This window comes from Manis javanica, chromosome 12 (assembly GCF_040802235.1).
Source record: "Manis javanica isolate MJ-LG chromosome 12, MJ_LKY, whole genome shotgun sequence".
In the NCBI taxonomy this organism is placed as follows: Eukaryota; Metazoa; Chordata; class Mammalia; order Pholidota; family Manidae; genus Manis; species Manis javanica.
Window position 1 is genome coordinate 85,018,160 of NC_133167.1, and position 17,313 is coordinate 85,035,472.

The 17,313-nt window shown below is 42.8% G+C and overlaps 1 protein-coding gene across 2 annotated transcripts in view; it reads right to left on the reverse strand.

Moving 5' to 3' along the window:
• The window catches only part of LOC118968766 (contactin-associated protein-like 3), a 191,894-nt gene that overhangs the window by 166,183 nt on the left and 8,398 nt on the right, over positions 1–17,313 (reverse strand). The window lies entirely within an intron of this gene.

The window sequence follows — 17,313 nt, forward strand, 5'->3', positions numbered from 1 at the left end:
ATGCAGTTGAGGATGAATAATATTTTAATGCAATAATTCTAGAGTTCGGAATTAATGGAAAGCCATCTGTGATAAGCAAAATATGGGTATACAGGGCAATTACCTCAACATAATAAAGGCCATATATGACGAACCCACAGACAGCATTATACTTAACAGTGAGAAGCTAAAAGCTTTTCCTTTAGGATTGGGAATAAGACAAGGATGCCAACTCTCCCCACTTTTATTCAACATGGTTCTGGAGGTCTTAGCCTTGGCACTCAGGTGACACAAAGAAATAAAAGGCATCCAGATTGGTAAGGAAGAAGTCAAACTGTCCCTGGTTGCAGACGACATGATATTGTACATAAAAAACCCTGAAGACTCCACTCCAAAACTACTAGAACTAATGTCTGAATTCAGCAAAGTTGCAGGATACAAAATTAATACACAGAAATCTGTTGCATTCCTATACACTAACGCTGAACTAGCAGAGAGAGAAATCAGGAAAACAATTCCATTCACAATTGCATCAAAAAGAATAAAATACCTAGGAATAAACCTAACCAAGGAAGTGAAAGACCTATACTCTGAAAACTACAAGACACTCATGAGAGAAATTAAAGAAGATACCAATAAATGGATACACATCCCATGCTCATGGATAGGAAGAATTAGTATTGTCAAAATGGCCATCCTGCCTAAAGCAATCTACAGATTCAATGCAATCCTTATCAAAATACGAACAGCATTCTTCAATGAACTAGAGCAAATAGTTCTAAAATTCATATGGAACCACAAAAGACCCCGAATAGCCAAAGCAATCCTGAGAAGGAAGAATAAAGCAGGGGGAATTATGCTCCCTGACTTCAAGCTCTAATACAAAGCCATAGCAATCAAGATAATTTGGTACTGGCACAAGAACAGACCCATAGATCAATGGAACAGACTAGGGAGTCCAGGTATAAATCCAAGCATATATGGTCAATTAATATACAATAAAGAAGCCATGGATATACAATGGGGAAATGACAGCCTCTTCAACAGCTGGTGATGGCAAAACTTGCCGGCTATATGTAAGAGAATGAAATTGTATTATTGTCTAGCCCCATACACAAAAGTAAACTCAAAATGGATCAAAGACCTGAATGTAAGTCATGAAACCATAAAACTCTTAGAAGAAAAGATACGCAAAAGTCTCTTGAATATAAACATGAGCAACATTTTCCTGAACACATCTCCTCAGGCAAGGGAAACAATAAAAAATGAACAAATGGGACTACATTATGCTAAAAAGCTTCTGTACAGCAAAGGACACTATCAACAGAACAGAAAGGCATCCTATGGTATGGGGGAATATTTTTGTAAATGACATATATCTGACAAGGGGTTAACATCCAGAATAAATAAAGAACTCATACGCCTCAATGCCCAAAGAGCAAATAATCCTATTAAAAAATGGGCAGAGCATATGAACAGACAATTCTCCAAAGAAATTCAGATGGCCAACAAGCACATGAAAAGATGTTCCACATCACTAATTACCAGGGAAATGCAAATTAAAACCACAATGAGATATCACCTCATGCCAGTTAGGATGGCCAACATAGAAAAGAACAGGAACAACAAATGCTGGCGAGGATGCGGAGAAAGGGGAACCCTCCTACACTGCTGGTGGGAATGTAAACTAGTTCAACCATTGTGGAAAGAAGTATGGAGGTTACTCAAAAAATGTAAAATAGAAATACCATTTGACCCAGGAATTCCACTCCTAGGGATTTACCCTAAAAAGACAGTTTTCCAGTCTCAAAAAGACACATGCACCCCTATGTTTACTGCAGTGCTATTTACAATAGCCAAGAAATGGAAGCAACCTAAGTGTCCATCAGTAGATGAATGGATAAGGAAGATGTGGTATATATACCAAAGGAATATTATTCAGCCATAAGAAGAAAACAGATCCTACCATTTGCAACAACATGGATGGAGCTGGAGGGTATTATGCTCAGTGAAATTAGCCAGGTGAAGAAAGACAAGCACAAAATGATTTCACTCATGTGTGGAGTTTAAGAACAAAGGAAAAACTGAAGGAACAAAGCAGCAGCAGACTCACAGAACCCAAGAATGGACTAACAGTTGCCAAAGGTAATGGGACTGGGGAGGATGGGTGGGAAGGGAGGGATAAGGGGAAAAAATGGGCATTACGATTAACACACATAATGTACTGGGGTGGGCATGGGGAAGGTAGTACAGCACAGAGAAGACAAGAAGCGATTCTACAGCACCTTACCACACTGATGGACAGTGACTGCCATGGGGTATGTGGGGGGACTTGATAATGGGGGGAATGTAGTACCCACGGTGTTGCTCATGTAATTGCATAATGACACTAAAATAAAAAGTAAAAGTAAATAAATAAATGAATGAAAAAAACTAAAAAAACAGGGGCAGTAAGAGCTTGGTGAACCACACTGGAGCGTCAGGAAAAGGGGAAAATCAGTGACATTCTGTTCATCTTGGATTTTTTTTCCATTCATTTTGAGATTTTAAAATACTGTGTTAAAAGATGATTCATCTTGATCACGGGAAGATGGCGGCATGAGTAGTTCAGTGGAAATCTCCTCCCAAAAACATACATATTTATGAAAATACAATAAATACAACTATTCCTAAAAGAGACACGAGTGGATACAGTACAACAGCCAGGATACATCCACATCTGCGAGAACTCAACATACATGAAGGGGGTAAGATACAAGCTGCAGCCAGGTGGGACCCGAACGCTCCCCCATCTCAGAACCCGGCAGGAAGAAAGGAGTCAGAACGGGGAAGGAGTGAAAGCCCAGGACTGCTAAACAACCAGCTCTAGAAAGCTGCACCTGGAGCACAGACACAAGGTGCACGGAGTGCTGGATATTAGAGAAACAGAAAAGCAAAACCTGCAGACAGGTCCCCGCAACCGGCACTCCTGAGACAAAAGAAAAGCGAGTGCTTTTTACAAGTCGTCCCCCCCCCCCACAGCTGGACGAAGTCGTCCTGGCACACTAAGCCAGCATCTGGGAATCCCGGGGAACATTAGGTGCCCTAAACCCCTGGGCGGCAGCACAGCTCTGAAGCCCCTCACTAAGCAGCCTGCCAGTCATTCCTCCAACTGGTGTTGACCCCAACACAACGGCCCAGTAGTGGGAGACTGGAAGTGAGCGTCAGGGGCGGCGGCACTATAGGGGATCGGGAGCAGCCCATGTGCACCAGCGGCGCCAGAGGGGACCGGGAGTGGCTCATGCGATCCCACTGCGGCGGTGACCGAGCAGCCCAGGACCGGCCCGCGTGCACCGGTGGCAGTGGCACAAGAGGAGCCTGGGAGAGGACCGTGTGAGCCCGCAGCAGCAGCGACCAAGCGGCCTGGGAGTGGCCCGCGCATACCAGCGGCAGAAGAGCCAGAGGGGCATGGGAGAGGCACGCGCACACCTGCAGCGGTACCAGAGGGAGCAGCCACGCCCCCAGCAGCCGACCAGAATCCCAGCACAACACACAGTTGGCCAGGCCAGACACAAAGGTCGCTGCTGGGACACAGCTGCACGCCAGGGGCACCGCTATCGTGGAGGAGTGCACCTGGCATGCCTGCCACTCCCCACAGGGCTCTGCACTGCTGATGGAGACCCTGCCCACAGCAACTTCGGGTATTAACCCAGTGGCTGATCCAGGAGTGCAGGTAACAGACACAGGCAGTGGAGAAGGGCAAGGCATCCAGCAAGCAGGAACGGACTTTCTTCTCCAAGCTGACAAACCTGCAACATGCCTACAGCCAACACTATCACCATGAAAAGGCAAAAAAATTTAGTCCACTCCAAGATAGTTCAGACAACCCCTGAGAGAGGATCTGCAGAGACAGACCTAACCAGTCTCCCTGAAAAAGAATTCAAAATAAAAATCATAAACATGCTGACAAAGCTGCAGAGAAATATACAAGAGCTAAGGGATGACATCCGGATGGAGATTACAGAAATGAAACAATCTCTGGAAGGATTTATAAGCAGAATGGATAAGATGCAAGAGGCCATTGATGGAACAGGAACCAGAGAACAGGAACGCATTGAAGCTGACACAGAGAGAGATAAAAGGATCTCCAAGAATGAAACAATATTGAGAGAACTGTGACCAATCCAAAAGGAACAATATCTGCATTATAGGGGTACCAGAAGAAGAGAGAGAAAAAGGGGTAGAAAGTGTCTTTGAAGAAATAATTGCTGAGAACTTCCCTAAACTGGGGGAGGAAATAGTTGCTCAGACTACAGAGGCACACAGAACTCCCAACAGAAGGGACCCAAAGAGGACAACACCAAGACACATAATAATTAAAATGGCAAAGCTCAAGGACAAGGACAGAGTATTAAAGGCAGCCAGAGAGAGAAAAAAGGTCACCTACAAAGGAAAACCCATCAGACTATCATCAGACTTCTCAACAGAAACGTTACAGGCCAGAAGAGAATGGCATGGTATATTTAATGCAATGAAACAGAAGGGCCTTGAACCAAGGATACTGTATCCAGCATGATTATCATTTAAATATGAAGGAGGGATTAAACAATTCCCAGACAAGCAAAAGTTGAGGGAATTTGTCTCCCACAAACCACCTCTACAGGGTATCTTAGAGGGACTGCTCTAGATGGGAGCACTCATAAAAAGAGCACAGAACAAAACACCCAACATATGAAGAATGGAGGAGGAGGAATAAGAAGAGAGAGAAATAATCATCAGACTATGTTTATAATAGCTTAATAAGTGAGTTAAGTTAGACAGTTAGATAGTAAATAAGCTACCCTTGAACATTTGGTAACCACAAATGTAAAGCCTGCAATGGCAATAAGTACGTATCTTTCAATAATTACCCTAAATGTAAATGGACTGAATGCACCAATCAAAAGACACAGAGTAATAGAATGGATAAAAAAGCACAACCCATCTGTATGCTGCTTACAGGCTTACTCACCTAAAACCCAAAGACATGCACAGATTCAAAGTCAAGGGATGGAAAAAGATATTTTATGCAAACAACAGGGAGAAAAAAGCAGGTGTTGCAACACTAGTATCAGACAAAATAGACTTCAAAACAAAGAAAGTAACAAGAGATGAGATAAAGAAGGACATTACATAATGATAAAGGGGTCAGTCCAACAAGAGGATATAACCACTATAAACATATGCACCCAATACAGGAGCACCAATATATGTGAAACAAATACTAACAGAATTAAAGGAGGAAACAGAATGCAATGCATTCATTTGGGGAGACGTTAACACACCACTCACCCCAAAGGACAGATCCACCAGACAGAAAATAAGTAAGGACATGCAGGCACTGAACAACACACTAGAACAGATGGACCTAAGAGAAATCTGTAGAACTCTACATCCAAAAGCAACAGGATACACATTCTTCTCAACTGCAAATGGAACATTCTCCAGAATAGACCACATACTAGGCCACAAAAAGAGACTCAGTAAATTCCAAAAGAAAGAAATCCTACCAACCAACTTCTCAGACCACAAAGGTATAAAACTAGAAATAAATTGTACAAAGAAAGCAAAAAGGCTCACAAACACATGGAGCCTTAACAACATGCTTCTAAATAATCAATGGATCAAGGACCAAATTAAAATGGAGATCCAGCAATATATGGAAACAAATGACAACAACACAAAGCCACAGCTTCTGTGAGATACAAAAAAGCAGTCTTAAGAGGAAAGTATATAGCAATCCAGGCATATTGAAAGAAGGAAGAACAATCCCAAATGAATAGTCTAATGTCACAATTATCAAAATTGGAAAAAGAACAAATGAGGCCTAAGGTCAGCAGAAGGAGGGACATAACAAATATCAGAGAATAAATAAATAAAATTGAGAACAATAAAACAATAGAAAAAATCATCGAAACCAAGAGCTGGTTCTTTGAGAAAATAAACAAAACAGATAAGCCTCTAGCCACACATATTAAGAGAAGAAGAGAGTCAACACACATCAACAGAGTCAGAAATGAGAAAGGAAAAATCACTACGGATGCCACAAAAATACAAAGAATTATTCAAGAATACTAGGAAAACCTATATGCTAACAAGCTGGAAAACATAGGAGAAATGGACAATTTCCTAGAAAAATACAACCTTCCAAGACTGACCCAGAAAGAAACAGAAAATCTAAACAGAGCAATTACCTGCAACGAAATTGAAGCAGTAATCAAAAAACTACCCAAGAACAAAACCCCCGGGGCAGATGGATTTACCTCAGAATTTTATCAGACATACAGAGAAGACATAATACCCATTCTCCTTAAAGTATTCCAAAAAACAGAAGAGGAGGGAATACTCCCAAACTCATTCTATGAAGCCAACATCACCCTAATACCAAAACCAGGCAAAGACCCCACCAAAAATAAAACTACAGAAAAATATCCCTGACGAACATAGATGCAAAAATACTCAACAAGATATTAGCAAACTGAATTCAAAAATACATCAAAATGATCATACACCATGACCAACTGGGATTCATCCCAAGGATGCAAGGATGGTACAACATTTGAAAATCCATCAACATCATCCACCACATCAACAAAAACAAGGACAAAAACCACATGATCATCTCCATAGATGCTGAAAAAGCATTCAACAAAATTCAATATCCATTCATGATAAAAACTCTCAACAAAATGGGCATAGAGGGCAGGTACCACAACATAATAAAGGCCATATATGATAAACCCACAGCTAACATCATACTGAAGAGCGAGAGGCTGAAAACTTTTCCTCTGAGATCAGGAACAAGACAGGGATGCCCACTCTCCCCACTGTTATACAACACTGTGCTGGAGGTCCTAGCCATGGCAATTAGACAAAACAAAGAAATACAAGGAATCCAGACTGGTAAAGTAGAAGTCAAACTGTCACTATTTGCAGATGATATGATATTGTACATAAAAAAACCCTAAAGAATCCACTCCAAAACTACTAGAACTAATATCGGATTTCAGCAAAGTTGTAGGATACCAAATTAACACACAGAAATCTGTGGCTTTCCTATACACTAACAATGAACTAATAGAAAGAGAAATCAGGAAAACAATTCCATTCACAATTGCATTAAAAAGAATAAAATACCTAGGAATAAACCTAACCAAGGAAGTGAAAGACCTATACCCTGAAAACTATAAGACACTCTTAGGAGAAATTAAAGAGGACACTAACAAATGAAACTCATCCCATGCTCCTGGCTAGGAAGAATTAATATCATGCAAATTGCCATCCTGCAGAAAGCAATATACAGATTTGATGTAATCCCTATCAAATTACCAACAGCATTCTTCAATGAACTGGAACAAATAGGTCAAAAATTCATATGGAAACACCAAAGACCCCAAATAGCCAAAGCAATCCTGAGAAGGAAGAATAAAGTGGGGGGGATCTTGCTCCCCAACTTCAAGCTCTACTACAAAGCCACAGTAATCAAGACAATTTGGTACTGACACAATAACAGAGCCACAGACCAGTGGAACAGAATAGAGAGTATAGATTTTAACCCAAACATATATGGCCAATTAATATACGACAAAGAAGCTATGGACATACAATGGGGAAATGACAGTCTCTTCAACACATGGTGCTAGCAAAACTGGACAGCTACATGTAAGAGAATGAAACTGGATCACTGTCTAACCCCATACACAAAAGTAAATCCAAAATGGATCAAAGACCTGAATGTAAGTCATGAAACCATAAAACTCTTAGAAAAAAACATAGGCAAAAATCTCATGGACATAAACATGAGTGACTTCTTCATGGACATATCTCCCCAGGCAAGGGAAACAAAAGCAAAAATGAACATGTGGGACTGTATCAAGCTGAAAAGCTTCTGTACAGCAAAGGACACCATCAATAGAACAAAAAGGTATCCTACAGTATGGGAGAATATACTCATAAATGACAGATCCGAAAAAGGGTTGACATCCAAAATATAATAAGAGCTCACACACCTCAACAAAAAGCAAATAATCCAATTAGACAATTGGCAGAGGAGCTGAATAGACAGTTCTCTAAAGAAGAAATTCAGATGGCCAACAGACACATGAAAAAATGCTCCACATCGCTTATCATCAGAGAAATGCAAATTAAAACCACAATGAGATATCAACTCACACCAGTAAGGATTGCCATCATCGAAAAGACAAACAACAACAAATGTTGGCGAGGCTGTGGAGAAAGGGGAACCCTCCTACACTGCTGGTCGGAATGTAAATTAGTTCAACCATTGTGGAAAGCAGTATGGAGGTTCCTCAAAATGCTCAAAATAGAAATGTCATTTGACCCAGGAATTCCACTTCTAGGAATTTATCCTAAGAATGCAGCACTCCAGTTTGAAAGACAGATGCACCCCTATGTTTATTGCTGCACTATTTACAATAGCCAAGATATGGAAGCAACCTAAATGTCCATCAGTAGATGAATGGATAAAGAAGATGTGGTACATATACACAATGCAATATTACTCAGCCATAAGAAAAAAACAGATCCTACCATTTGTAACAACATGGATGGAGCTAGAGGGTATTATGGTCAGAGAAATAAGCCAGGCAGAGAAAGACAAGTACCAAATGATTTCACTCACATGTGAAGTATAAGAACAAAGGAAAACTGAAGGAACAAAACAGCAGCAGAATCACAGAACCCAAGAATGGACTAACAGTTACCAAAGGGAAAGGGACTGGGGACCATGGGTGGGAAGGGAGGGATAAGGGCAGGGAAAAAGAAAGGTGGCATTACTAGCATGTATAGTGTGGGGCAGGCACGGGGAGGGCTGTGCAACACAGAGAAGACAAGTAGTGATTTTAAGCATCATCTTACTTTGCTGATGGACACTGACTGTGAAGGGGTATGCGGGGGGGGGGACATGGTGAGGAGGAGAGCCTAGTAAACATAATTGTACATTAATGATACCAAAATAAAATTTTTAAAAAGATGATTTATCTTGACTGCTGTATGTTTGGGGTCCCCTTGGATTTGCACCCGACATGAGTGCCTCATCTCTTCATCCTGTTGCGGCCCCCGGAGGGAGGGCCCTGTGGCAGCTCGAAGACATGGTCTCTCCCTGCTGCTCTTGTCTGCCACCATCTGCTCTGCTTTGGGGCCAAGCGGGACAGCACGGTCACTGTGATTCGGCCCTAACTACAGGCTGCAGGACACAGGGCTTCCTTCCCGAGGCCGTATGGAGCACCGCTGCCAGTGGCTCTGTCCCCTCCCTTAGCCTCCCAGCCTCCATCACCAGCAAGCAACCTGTCCTCTGTCACCCTTCTCTTCCCTGATGGAGACCCATAACGAAAATCACAGGCCAGACACACCCCATAAAAGCAGGCTACCTGCCTTCTTTAGCGTGGGCATAGGTGTGAAAGAGGGAATCTTGACTTTGAGTGAAGGCATTTGATTCACGTTAGGCTTGGCATTCTCATTTCTGAGAACCTATAGTGACCACAGACTGCCTTTCATCTAAGAGTGAGCAGGGAAGGCAAGGGTCTGCCCAATTTTCCACCCAAGGCCGAGGAACAACCGCCTTGACTGAATACTTTAACAGGACAATGGGAGAGGAAACCAAGTTTGTTTCGAGCACATCCTATGGGTCAGGATACATGTGTCTTGCTAAGGCCATGTTGGTGGCCAGTGTGCGCCCCAACAGGGGCGGGAGGCAGCCCAGGGAGGTGTCGTGTGTCCTCCAGCTGGCTGTTGTCTGTCCTGCTTTTTACAAGTATGCTATGCTCATGTTTATCACTTGTTTCAATTTCACAAATAAAAGGTCACATTCTCATAAATGGGCCTTTTTGCAAGCTCATGGACAAAAAGGAAGGAGAAACTTCTGGAAACTCAGAATCATTCTGACAAGTTCATTGCTACTTGGTCCCAACATTCTGGGGACACTATTTTTAAACCCAAAAATCAGAAGTGGAAGAACTGAAACTGACAGTTACTGTCTTCCTGCAAAAGAGTTTGGCTAAGTCTCTTGGCCATTGTTTAGCTAATAAAAGCAAAAATGATGGATGGCAAACTCCTTATTCTCCAGCTGACTTATTCTGCCCACCACCCAGCCACTCCCTGGAACCCTGCCTCTTCTGAAGGACAGCTCTTGTATGCTTACAGCACATGTGACCAGTACCAGATGATATAGGCAGGACACCACCAGAATTCTGAGTGGAATAAAAAGAATCTAAAAGCAATTGGGGAGAACTGCCATCTGAGAAACTCCAGTAGTTCTGGGAATGCATGACTGGAGATGTACTGAAAGCACACTGATTTGAGGAACTCTGTAAGAAATATGGAGCAATAGGAATGATAAATCTGAAGTCCTCGGAAAGGCAGGTGAGGTCCCAGCTCTGTGCAGGGAGAAGGTGCCACAATCAGCCGACAGGAGGGTGGCTTCGGAGGAGAGAACCTCATGAGGAAGCTGACTAGCTGGGCTTCCAGAACAGGAACCACAGGCCATGACACTGAACAGTCACCTTGCCCCATACAGTAGTTTCCTGCAGCTACCATAACAAAGGATCCCAAACAAAGACGAGTATAAAAGGGGGTCTGAACTTGAGACCAAGCTCTGTTTCCAGGGCTCGATAAACCACTCATCCTTTCTCAGCTACAGTTCCTGAACTTTCTAAATTACTTTGAAATTAATACTTCTTCTGTTGTTTGGCTTTAAACAACAGCAATTTGTCCTCTCACAGTTCTGGAGACTAGCGGTCAGACGTCCAGGCGTCGGCAGGGCTGGGCTCCATCTGAGGGAGCGAGGCCCACCTGCCTCTTCCAGTTGCTGGTCATTCCAGGGGTTCCTTGGCTTGGAGCTGAGACACTCCAAATCAGCCTCCACCCTTACATGGCTTCCTGTCTCTGCCTGTTTCTCTTCTGTCTCTCTGTCTGCCCTTTCCTCTTCTTATAAAGACACAAATACTGGATTCAGGGTCCGCTGCAATCCAGTATGACCTCACCGTAACTTCACTAAGTGCATCCGCCAAGACTCCGTTTCCAAATAAGGCCACGTTCCGGGGTTCTGGCAAGGCAGGAATTCTGGGGGGACTCGGCATTCATGGAGGAACATTCTGATTATATTTTGTAGAGTTGACCACATTGCTCTATCACCTGGTACTTATGTTTCTTAATGCATTCTGGCTTTACACTATGGGTGTGTTTTACCAAACCTGTAAGTGATCAGCACTTTCTGGGGTTTCTCAGATGGGAACTTCCACCCACTGCATTCACTAGTCCTTCGTGGCATTAATAAAAGGGTTGTGAAGACAAGTAAGCTGTGCTGGTTTTACTTGCCAGTGTGTATCCACACACCCAGCTCAGAGCCTGGTATCAGGAGCTGTTCAGTAATTCTGTTGAATACATAAATTTTAGTAGTTAACATTCTTTTGAGTGTTGTGCTCAACACAAATGATCAGGTTTGACTGACAGCAGCCCTCTGAGATAACTATTAATTTCTAAGTAATTTTGAAAATTGGGGAACTATAGCTTAGAAAGGATGAGTGGTTTTTCGAGCCCTGGAAACAGAGCTCAGTCTCAAGTTGAGACCCCCCCTTATACTCATCTTCAGGGGGTTGGGGGTGTCTTAGAAGCTAACATCTATGACCCTCGTTCCTATAGAGTCTGGCTTCTGCCTACACCAGTCTTTCATTTGGTACCATTACCAGTCTCATAAACATCACCGCAAGTCTTCTGGAACTATTAGGCTACATTGCTTCTCCAAGTAATTCATGGTTTGGTAGAGAAAAGACTACATCCATTGGGGGGTTCATGTCACTGCAAGTAATAGAGTGTTCAGCTTAACAGTGGCTTCACTGTAAAAAGTGTTCAGGACTTGGTTAGTACTTCTGCAATGTCATCAAGAGCCCAGGCACCATCAAACACTCTCAGTTATCTTTTTTACCCTGAGGCTTGTGCGCCACTAGTCCCAAGATGGCTGCAGTTCGTCAAAATATCACAGGCTTACACAGCATTTAAAAGCAGAAAGCAGCAAGGTAGGAAGTAGGCAGAAAAGGACTTTCCTTTTAACAGGAAGAGAAACATCTCCACAAAAGTACCCCAGTAGTTTCATAAGCCAGGACTGAGACATGACCCCTTTTTTCCCTGGCCCCCTAAACATGAGCATTTCTTTTGATTTCTTCAGCAAGCTTGAAAGGTCTTCTGTGCATCCACTGTGCCTCTTGCATACCTTGATTTCAGAACTTAATGCTTTCATACCTTTAAGTGCCTTTCTTCTTCAGTAAGCACCGCCTTTCATCTTTTTGCCCCCATTTATGAATGAATGGAATGAAAGGAGGAAGGAAAACGCTCTATCCCAAGTCCTAGTCTTTCTCTTCTCATTTTCTTTTCTGCTGGCGATGTCAACTGATTCCAGAAGTTTCTGCCCTTCCTCCAGTCCAAAGCCTTGCATTTTCAACCCCTGCTAGAACTGGGACTCTCAAATTCAACACATGTAAAAAAGAACTTATCATCTTCCATCAGAATTAAATCTTCTGAAATGGAGATCGTATTTTTGGAAATATGCCCGTTGCTGTCTCTATTACAATCCCCTGTGTGTGGTTTCTGACCACTCATTTGCCCCTCGGAGGGTCAGGATTGCTGTAAGAGGAATGCAAAGAGGAGGAAGATAATATTCAGCTTTTGATATCCAGTGTAGGCCTTCAAAAACAATCGTGTATTATGGAAAATTCTGTACATAAGTGAAAGTAGACAGAAGAGTATGATTCTTCATGTACTCATCTCCCAGTTTCAACAGTTATCAACCTATGATCAATCGTTTTCATCTATACCCCACCTACTACCACCCCCTAAAGTTATTAAATATCCAAACCAGTATTCAGATTTTCCTGATTGTTTTTGACCATCTTATAGTTCTTTTGAATCATGATCCAGTTAAGAACCATACATTGCAATTGGCTCTTAGATCTCTTTTTAAAAACCTCTGGGTTCTCTCTCATCAGCTTTATTCCCCTTGTGATTTATTTGTTTACAGAAACCTGAAGTTTCTGCTTTTGCTGATCATACCCCGAAGGGGTGATTTAACATGCTCCTCTGTTCTCTGTGTTTCCTATAAGTTGCTGGTTAAATCTAATGCTTGTTGGACTTTTTGGCAAAGAGGCACACTTTTTTGGTGGTGTTAGAAGCTGTTGGTGATCACTGCCTAGAGCCATTAATTAGGTGCTGCAAAATTATGACATCCTATCATTCTTCATTTATTAGCTAGACTACTTCTACGAAGAGAAATTTCCGCTCATTGACTATTTGCTTATGATGAGGTACAATTTGATTAGGAAAGGCCAGACAAATGAATTCTAGTTTCTTTTAGTAGGAACTGGTATTTAAATGCCACACTCTGGATGCCAGGAGTGCCCACTCTTAGTGGGATGATCACTGTTGGTCTTTCCAGAGGATAAAATTGAGAAATAGATTTTAAAAAGATAAAATACATAATTCAGATGTACACATCCAAATTAAATTCAGAATGGCTAGTTTTTTACCTAGAATTGTTTTACAGTCACGTATCTGTATCTCCTTTTTCCCATGCTCAAGTCCAGTTTCTTAGTGACACCACTGTAATTACTGGTTTGCTTCACCTTACAATACATGCGTAACTATCTCAAAATAATAATACCAACACTATCATCAACAATAGGATGACTGAAAACAGATTTTTTTCTTCTTTTTGGAACTTCCCTTTGTCCTTAGGATCTATTACTATGGACACATGATCAAATTATTGTGAATTAAAGTCCCTTAAAGTAGCTCAGTTCAGTGCATTGTACCACCAACTTAATATAAAATTAGACCCATTTGTTCATTGAATCAATTTTTACGGATTTCTTTTTTCCTTTTTAAATTTAATTTGTTTATAAGTATATAAACTATTTACCTGATTTCAAAATCAAATCTATCAAAGTAGTCAGAGAAGATTAGCTTCTATGTCTATTCTCTCAACCTCGTTCTTCTGTTCCCTATCAGTAACCTTTCCTTCCTTCCTATGGTTTGTCATTCCATTTAAAAACATATAAATTTATGTGTATTTATAGAAAAATATACATATACATAGAAAAATATATATGTATTAAAATTCAAGCTACACTAAGATTTGTACATTGTATGTCCCTCAATAAAATTATTAAAAATTAAGAGATGAAAAATGTGTGTGTGTATATATTCACATAAATCACCTTTATCACACAGATGGTATGTTAACATTTCTCCACTTGCATTTTCCACTTATCAGTATAATCCAGAAATAACAATCTAGTAGTAGTAGGATATAGAAATATTTCTTCTTCCTTTTAAAAAGTTGAATACCTCTCCATTTTGTAAATGTAATTAATTCAACCAGACCTATACTGATGGGCAGTTCAATCTTGTTGAGCTCTTAGTGCTGCAGTAATAGCATTGTGTGTATGCACATCTTTTCCTATTTTTGCCATGTTATCTCTGGGTAGATACCTAAAAGTGGGAAATCTGAGTCAGTGAATAAATGCATATGCAATTTGCATGTGCCAGATCACCAAACTCCCTGCCATAGGAATTCTGCCATTTTGCATTCCCACCAGCAATGAATTTCCCCACAGAATATGTTGTGGAACGTTTTGGCATTTGTCAATGTGCTACAAGAGAAAGGCCACCTCAGTGAGTTGTAGTTTGCACTTTTCTTGTGAAAGACAAGGTTGGGGCTCTTCAAATGTTTCAAGGACCATTTGGGTTTCATTTTCTGTGCCTTGCCTGCTCATTTCTCTAGTCCATGTTTCTGTAGATTTGTGGCTTTTTCCTTCTTCAGTTAGGAAGCTATTTGTGTATAGGGAGAATAACCCTTTGTCTATAATTTTTCCCCCAGTTTGTTATACTTTGCTTATGGTGTTTTTGCCATGCACACTTTTTAATGTAAGCAGGTTTATTCATCTTTCCTCTCATTACTTCTGCATTTTAAGCCTTAGGAAAATTTCCTTGTTGCATAAGTTGCAGAGGAATTCACCCATGTTTTCTAGGAAGATTCTACTAGGCTCTCCATGGAGTATTTCTTTCACTGCCCCCTCCTTTATCAAATCAACTCATAATCTGGGTCCTCGAGACCTTCACAGGGCCCTGTAAACCTCTTCTTTCAGCCGCAGACCATATTACCTTCTGAGATCTTCTGATTTCAGCCTCCCCCAGATCTGAGCAGCAGAAGTGACCTCACTTATGGGTTTTCCTACCTGGAGGAGCAGGAACAGTCACTAGGGACCCAGAGAAGGATGGAGGAGCTGTAGGGAGCACTAGATCCCTCATCCCCGTGGTGAAAACTCCTCACACGGGCCCTGTCGGTCCACATAACAGCTGACACTTTCCATGCCCAGCTCCCCAGCACCTGCTGCAGTGCTGCACATGTTTTCCAATTAGCAGGGAAATAAGGCAACTCACCCTGATTAGGCCAAACTGCCCTTAGGGCTGCAGTCAGGCAGTCCAAAAGTACATCATTCCCTGGTGCTCACGGGCATTTTGCATCCTCTGCCAGAGAGATGGGTGAGATGTCAGGGAAGCCACTTTACTCATTTCTGACGCAGACGGAACAATGCCCTCTCCTCCTAAACCCCAAAGATGGAAAGGCCATGTACACAGAGGCTCCAGCTCGGCCTGTGTATAGGTGCGGAGCATAGAGTGCTCCACGGTGGGGTGGGGTCTGCTCCACTTAGTGAGGAACCCGCGGTTGTTGCATCTTTATTTGCCTAACAAAGTGGGCAGGCCTTCAATATGGGAGGGTTGGTGCCTCAGGCGGCAGCCTCAGCAACAACCCTGTCCTTGGTCCCACCCCGTCATTGTCCCCGGCTCCTCCTACCCTGCTGTCTCCTCTGCTGTCTCCAGGGCTGAAGGCACCACCCCTTCCTTCACCACCCCCACGGGCTATCTCCTGTTTCTGTGCTGTCCCCTCCTGTGCCACCACTGTGTCTCTCAGCAGTGGGACCTGTTTTCTTTCCCTTCTCACACCACCCCACAACTCATCTTCCTGGACGCTTGCCACTGGAGGGCATTTCTCTCATTAGTAACCCTTTCTAATGCTGCAAGAAACAACCACCCCACTTTTCCTGCCACCTCATGGCCACTCAGTTCCGAGTCCCTGATTTTACATGGGGCTTACTCCACTGCCTCCAGCACCCTCATTTTTCCCAGATTCTGGGGAGAGGCCCACTCCTCCAGGAGACACTTTGCCACAGACACCATCCCCACTGTGGGATCTCCAGGTGAAGCCTCACCATCCACAGGTGAGTCCCCTGGTGCATCCCTGCCACCCCTAGAGGGGACCCCAGAAGCATCCCCACCACCTCTAGAGGACTAAGTATTTCCACACTATCTGTAGGAGCAGTCCACACCAACAGGGAACCATGAGGACCGATATCAGGTTCACCAGATCCTGCCAACTATGATGGATATAGCCTTGGAGGAAGTGATGTTCCCAGGCCAGGGCAAGTCTGCAAAACCGAAATCAGTCAAGGGAAAGGGCTGGTAGGAGAAAGGCTTTTATCTCTTACAGTCACTAGCCAGGCTCAGCACCATCCAACTCCTCCAGCCACAGCTGATGCTCTCCTTCCCCTACCCACCCCTTCTAGCAGGAACTTTGCCAGATGCCAGACCAATTACATACCAGGAATGGAGGGGAGGAGAGAATGGCCATTTCCTCTCCACCCCTTGTCCTGGAGGTTGCAAGGCCCTGCATTGGTTACAACCATTGACCTGTAAATGGACTTAAAAGGACTGCTGGATTCCTTAAGGGAAAGACAACCACACCGAGATGCAGATATCCAACCAAGAGATTCATTTAGCGGCAGTGAGGTGGCTGCCCGCGAGAGAGAGAGAGAGAGCAGCAGCGTGGGCTGGGGAGCTTTGGCTTATACCCTATTACGGCACTGGCACCAGCTAATTGGCTATGGAGTCATTAGGGTTAGCTGGTGGGACTTTATTGGTCTGCATCACAGGTGTTCAGTTGTCATGAGTGGGAAACTGAACTTAATTATGGGAAACTGAAACTCAACGGTAGCCATTTTAGATCAGAGTTGGTACCAATTTTACTAACAGGACTAAGGCTAGGTGGGAGGTTCTGGAAATTCTGCATTGACCCCTTAGCTCTGTGCCCTCTGGAGCTTACACACAGGGTAGAGGAATGTAACAATAGATTTATACTAACTAGATGAAGCACTTGTGATGTGCCAGGACTTCCAAGCCTTCTTCCCAGGGTAACTCCTTCAATGCTCTCTGTGACCTCATGTAATCAAGATCCTATGATGATGATGG